Genomic DNA, 7059 nt, shown 5'->3' with positions numbered 1-7059 from the left:
ATCACACAACCCACCCCATTGACTGGGCCTTCAGAGATCACACAACCCACCCCGTTGACTGGGCCTTGACAGATCACACAACCCACCCCGTTGACTGGGCCTTGACAGATCACACAACCCACCCCGTTGACTGGGCCTTGACAGATCACACCACCCACCCCGTTGACTGGGCCTTGACAGATCACACAACCCACCCCGTTGACTTGGCCTTCAGAGATCACATAATCCACCCTGTTGACTGGGCCTTGACAGATCACACCACCCACCCCGTTGACTGGGCCTTGACAGATCACACAACCCACCCCGTTGACTTGGCCTTCAGAGATCACATAATCCACCCTGTTGACTGGGCCTTGACAGATCACACCACCCACCCCGTGTACTGGGCCTTGACAGATCACACAACCCACCCCGTTGACTGGGCCTTGACAGATCACACAACCCACCCCGTTGACTGGGCCTTCAGAGATCACACAACCCACCCCGTTGACTGGGCCTTCAGAGATACACAACCCACCCCGTTGACTGGGCCTTGACAGATCATACAACCCACCCCGTTGACTGGGCCTTCAGAGATCACACCACCCACCCTGTTGACTGGGCCTTGACAGATCACACAACCCACCCCGTTGACTGGGCCTTGACAGATCACACAACCCACCCCGTTGACTGGGCCTTGACAGATCACACAACCCACCCCGTTGACTGGGCCTTGACAGATCACACAATCCACCCCGTTGACTGGGCCTTGACAGATCACACCACCCACCCCGTTGACTGGGCCTTGACAGATCACACAACCCACCCCGTTGACTGGGCCTTGACAGATCACACCACCCACCCCGTTGACTGGGCCTTCAGAGATCACACAACCCACCCCGTTGACTGGGCCTTCAGAGATCACACAACCCACCCCGTTGACTGGGCCTTCAGAGATCACACAACCCACCCCGTTGACTGGGCCTTTACAGATCACACAACCCACCCCATTGACTGGGCCTTCAGAGATCACACAACCCACCCTGTTGATTGGGCCTTCAGAGATCACACAACCCACCCCGTTGACTGGGCCTTGACAGATCACACAACCCACCCCGGTGACTGGGCCTTGACAGATCACACAACCCACCCCGTTGACTGGGCCTTCAGAGATCACACAACCTACCCCATTGACTGGGCCTTCAGAGATCACACAACCCACCCCGTTGACTGGGCCTTCAGAGATCACACAACCCACCCCGTTGACTGGGCCTTCAGAGATCACACAACCCACCCCGTTGACTGGGCCTTGACAGATCACACAACCCACCCCGTTGACTGGGCCTTTACAGATCACACCACCCACCCCGTTGACTGGGCCTTTACAGATCACACAACCCACCCCGTTGACTGGGCCTTCAGAGATCACACAACCCACCCCGTTGACTGGGCCTTGACAGATCACACAACCCACCCCGTTGACTGGGCCTTGACAGATCACACAACCCACCCCGTTGACTGGGCCTTCAGAGATCACACAACCCACCCCGTTGACTGGGCCTTCAGAGATCACACAACCCACCCCGTTGACTGGGCCTTGACAGATCACACCACCCACCCTGTTGACTGGGCCTTGACAGATCACACAATCCACCCCGTTGACTGGGCCTTGACAGATCACACAACCCACCCCGTTGACTGGGCCTTGACAGATCACACAACCCACCCCGTTGACTGGGCCTTCAGAGATCACACCACCCACCCCGCTGACTGGGCCTTGACAGATCACACAACCCACCCCGTTGACTGGGCCTTCAGAGATCACACCACCCACCCCGTTGACTGGGCCTTGACAGATCACACAACCCACCCCGTTGACTGGGCCTTCAGAGATCACACAACCCACCCCGTTGACTGGGCCTTGACAGATCACACAACCCACCCCGTTGACTGGGCCTTCAGAGATCACACCACCCACCCCGTTGACTGGGCCTTCAGAGATCACACAACCCACCCCGTTGACTGGGCCTTCAGAGATCACACAACCCACCCCGTTGACTGGGCCTTGACAGATCACACAACCCACCCCATTGACTGGGCCTTCAGAGATCACGCAACCCACCCCGATGACTGGGCCTTTACAGATCACACAACCCACCCCGTTGACTGGGCCTTCAGAGATCACACAACCCACCCCATTGACTGGGCCTTCAGAGATCACACAACCCACCCCGTTGACTGGGCCTTGACAGATCACACCACCCACCCCGTTGACTGGGCCTTGACAGATCACACAACCCACCCCGTTGACTGGGCCTTCAGAGATCACACCACCCACCCCGTTGACTGGGCCTTGACAGATCACACAACCCACCCCGTTGACTGGGCCTTGACAGATCACACCACCCACCCCGTTGACTGGGCCTTGACAGATCACACCACCCACCCTGTTGACTGGGCCTTCAGAGATCACACCACCCACCCCGCTGACTGGGCCTTGACAGATCACACAATCCACCCCGTTGACTGGGCCTTCAGAGATCACCCCGGGTTGTGAAAACTAACATGAAATTAGATTTATATCATCATCACCATAATAATAATAATAATTATACATTAACAGACAAAAAACAACAACATTACGTTATAGAAAAATGAATGTAGAAGGCGAGTGACTGAAAGAAAACATAAAGAGGGGATAAATGAGTAATACAATACAATTAATACAAGACAATACAATACAATACAGTGCAATACAACAATGTTTTGAGTTTTTATTAGGATCTGATCCGTTGTTACCATAAAAAAAAAAGAAAACAACAACAAAAACCCACTTCATTATAGTTTATACCGAGATCACGCTGGACTGGGTCAGAAACGCTTTCTATCAACAGATGACCAATTATACAGAGATAGGAAAAAACGGCGCGGGAAAGAAAAGCTTCAAACCACAGCTGACAGGGGGTTTATATATATATATATATATATATATATATATATATATATCCCTTATATATATATATATATATATATCCCTGTCCTGTGTGCTGCATGGGGAAACCTCAAAGTTATGACTGGAGGAAAGAGAGACTTCAAACCACAGCTGACACGGTGTGTGTGTGTGTGTGTGTGTGTGTGTATCCCTGTCTGTATGCTGCATAGGGAAACGTCAAAGTTATGACTGTTGCACACACAACACTTTATTTCACTGATGTCCATTCTCGTTTTGTGAGGGGGAAAAAAAAACAATGTGAAAGGTTGTCGGGAGGGGGTGAGGGTGGGGCTTCGTTACTGCCTGTATCTGGCCTGTTCACAGTACCTCACTTTGTGTGTGTGTGTGTGTGTGTGTGTGTGTGTGTGTATGTGTGTGTGTGTGTGTGTGTGTGTGCTTGTTCGATTGCACTTTGATCTACTTTCTTGGTTCTGAGTGAGCGCGTGAGCATGTGATTTTCAAATGATAATGTTTTTGTTTGTTTGTTTGTTTTCAGCGATACACAAATCTATAACGATATTCCCTTGAATTCTATCAAATTAGTTCTCTATAGCGATATGTAACTGACAACACTGCAGTATGGAAAGAAAGAAAGAAAGAAAGAAAGAAAAACTATCTTCACAGACCCACGATTTATTCACACACACACACACAACAGACAGACCTGGAGAAATCTGATCAACAGTTCTGTGTGCTGCCCAGACTGTAACGACTCTTCACACAGTTCACATTGAGAGTTTCAGTTTCAGTTTCAGTAGCTCAAGGAGGCGTCACTGCGTTCGGACAAATCCATATACGCTACACCACATCTGCCAAGCAGATGCCTGACCAGCAGCGTAACCCAACGCGCTTAGTCAGGCCTTGAGAAAAAAAAGGTGAATAAATAATAGATAAGCTTACATAAATAAATAAATAATAATTATAATATAAAAAGGTAGTAATAATAATAATAATAAATAAATAAATAAATCACATTGAGAGAGAAGTAAGAGCTGCAAGTGAAAGTATGGTCACAGACTCTAAATTGCACCAGAGAGAGACAGAGACAGACAGACACAGAGACAGAGAGATAGAAAAAGAAGAAGAAGATCGGAAGAAGAAGAAGAAGAAAAACGATAACAATAGAAAAAAAAGATAATAACAATAACAAGGATACTACTACTACTAATAATAATAATAATAGATGAATAAATAAATAACTAAATAATTAAATAACTTTAAAAAAAACAAAAAAAACACACAAAATGAAATAATAATGAGAAGAAGAAGAATGATTGTAAATAGCCCGTGACGATGCCATTGATAACAAGAAGAACAACAACAACAACTACTACTACTACCACGACTACTGCTGCTACTACTACTACTACTTCTACTACTGCTGCTACTACTACTACTACAACTACTTCTGCTGCTGCTGCTACTACTACTACTTCTACTACTGCTGCTACAACTACTACTACTACTGCTGCTGCTGCTGCTACTACTACTACTATTCCACTACTGCTGCTGCTGCTGCTACTACTACTACTTGTAAGTGAATAATGTTGACAAAACAACAACGTGTTCAACACAGGCCCTACTTACTGTGGCAGTGCGATGAGTCCAGTGACCAGGGGGAGGTAAAAGTCCATCCAGGAGAACAGAACTATGAGCACAGTGACCAGCGCCAGACTAAGGGCAGGGGAAGAAGAAGATACCACACTTTTCCCGCGCGGCAGTCAGCCAGTCAACCAGTCAGTCAAGTGGTGTCACTCCTCTCTCCCTCTCTGCCTCTCAACATACTTTGACAGTCCGCGCGCGCGCCTTCGCCATTTAAGTGGCGGGTCACGTGATGATGCGCATGCGCACGGACCCCAGCATCCGGTTCGGAAACTTGTCAGTGTTGCTGCCGCCGAGCTGAGATTATGACGTCGTGAGGTCGTCGGCGGTTTACGGACGGTGTGAGTGATGGTTTGGTCGCTGTTATGAGTTGTCTTTGTCATTGTTATACCTTTGGCAGACTCAACAACAGGCTCTCTCTCAGCTCTCAGCTGCCCCATGGCGGTTGCCGTTGGGGCGCTACAGATGACCTGTCAGCCAGTCCTCTCCATCCATCCCTGTCTTTCGCACATTTGACCGCCTCGCTCAGCTTCAATCCTGTCCATTCTGTGATGTTGTCTTCCCATCTCTTCTTCTGTCTTCCTCTCTTCCTTCCTCCTCTGACTGTTCCCTGGAGCACTGTCTTGGCAAGCCCCTCTCCTCTTGTTACGTGGCCGAACCATTTTAATTTGCGCCTCTTGATGGTGGTGAGAAGGTCTTCATAGGGACCAATGGCTTGCCTTATTCTGTTTTTGACTTCCTCATTGGTTATGTGGCCTTTATAAGAGATGCCAAGCAGTCTTCTGAAGCATCTCATTTCTGAGGCCTGAATCCTCTTCTCCAATTCTGCTGTAAGGGTCCATGTTTCACAAGCATACAGGAGAACTGAGTAGATAAGAGAACGCATGAGTCTTATCTTTGAGCTGAGCTTGACTGCCTTGTCCTTCCAAATGGTGTTCAACTTGGCTAGTGTTGCAGCTGTCATTGCAATTCTGGCTAATACTTCAGGCTTGGACCCCTCATCTGAAACTATTGCTCCAAGGTATTTGAAATTCTTCACAGGCTGTGGAACAACAAAGGCATCAGGCTCAGCACCAAAATCTGCAAACCTACAGAGCTGTTGTGATGACCATCTTGTTGTACTGCTGTGAAGCATGGACGACGTATCGCCGTCACATTCAACAACTTGAGCAGTTTCGAAAGCCTGCTGATCCAGTGCCAGCTACGCTGGACAGGACACGTTGTCCGCAAGACAGACAGCAGGATCCCGAAGACGCTGTTGTATGGCCAGCTGAAGAAAGGCCACCGCGAACTTGGAAGACCCTGCAAGTGCTTCAAGGACACCCTGAAGACAAACCTCAAAGCCTGTGACATATACATCGCTTCCTGGGAAACTGATGCCCTTGACCGCTCTTGCTGGAGGATGCTGTGCTCTAGTGGCATAAAGACGTTTGAAAACAAGAGAATGCTGGAGAAGCGTGAGCGAAGGAAGCAGGGCTCAACTTCTGGAGACGTTATCCCTTGCAACACCTGTGGGAAGTGCTGTGCATCCAGAATCGGCCTCTTCTCCCATATGAGGATACACACCGACAGATAAGCCTGCCTGCCTACCCTTCCATCGGACCGACGGGAGACTCCATCAGTTATGCACAGGAGTCGTCTCATAGTGGTTCCTGGAGCTGAATTTAGGATGCTAAAGTGCGACTGAACCGAAATATGATAATGATCACAAGCGTGTGCATGACATGCTATGCCAGTTTCTGACAACAGAAATGAGTGTGTTTTGTTGAATACATATATGTGCGTTTGCCTGAGTCTGCGTCATGTGTGTGTGTGTGTGTGTGTGTGTGTGTGTGTGTGTGTGTGTGCTAGCTAGCTTTTGGGGTGTAACTGAGTGTCTTTCCATCTCTGTGTCTGTCTATTTGTCTGTAAGTATGTATATGCATGTATCTGCACGCCCCTCTGCTCGCTGTTTCCCGCACTAGAAACGGGACAGCGAAACACTTCCCGTATTCAACCATTTCCAGCTATTGTCATCTTTCCACTGTTGTCCTTTCTATCTTTCTTTGCAATCTGCTGTTGACCGCCCAGCGTGAGGACAGGACTGACAAGAGGCAGGGTGGGGAAAACCCACCCCCACGCTCCTGACCGACCTTTGGTCTCACTTGGACATGTCTTCATGCACGTCGTGTCGACCTCTGGAAAGTGATTGTCGTCACTTCCGTTCTCCGCCTCGTTTGAAAACAGGAAAGGAAAGGAAAACACACACACACACACACACACACACACACACACACAATGCCATCACCACGTGATTGTTCTCCCATACATTTGTTTCGTGACGTACGTCAACAACTTCAAAACGATGCTGGTATTTCTGAACATGCGGCCAAAATGATTTGTAAATTTTTTTTTTTTATGTAGATAGATAGATCGATATATAGATAGAGACAGAGAGATAGACATAGAGACAGAGAAATTGAATTGATTTTATTTCATACTGGTGA

The 7059-nt window shown here is 48.6% G+C and overlaps 1 protein-coding gene across 2 annotated transcripts in view; it reads right to left on the bottom strand.

The window, feature by feature from the left end:
• The window catches only part of LOC143276225 (uncharacterized), a 22794-nt gene extending 18028 nt beyond the window's left edge, over positions 1-4766 (bottom strand). For both annotated transcript variants that reach the window (XM_076580691.1, XM_076580693.1), the window contains exon 1: positions 4559-4766. The gene's annotated coding sequence lies outside the window, so the exon portion shown is untranslated. The remainder of the gene's footprint in view (positions 1-4558) is intronic.
• Positions 4767-7059: the final 2293 nt, after the last annotated feature.

The sequence above is a fragment of the Babylonia areolata genome, chromosome 31 (assembly GCF_041734735.1).
Source record: "Babylonia areolata isolate BAREFJ2019XMU chromosome 31, ASM4173473v1, whole genome shotgun sequence".
Taxonomy (NCBI): Eukaryota; Metazoa; Mollusca; class Gastropoda; order Neogastropoda; family Buccinidae; genus Babylonia; species Babylonia areolata.
The sequence above is the reverse complement of the archived record's forward strand: the minus strand, read 5'-3'. Positions and strand labels throughout refer to the sequence as shown.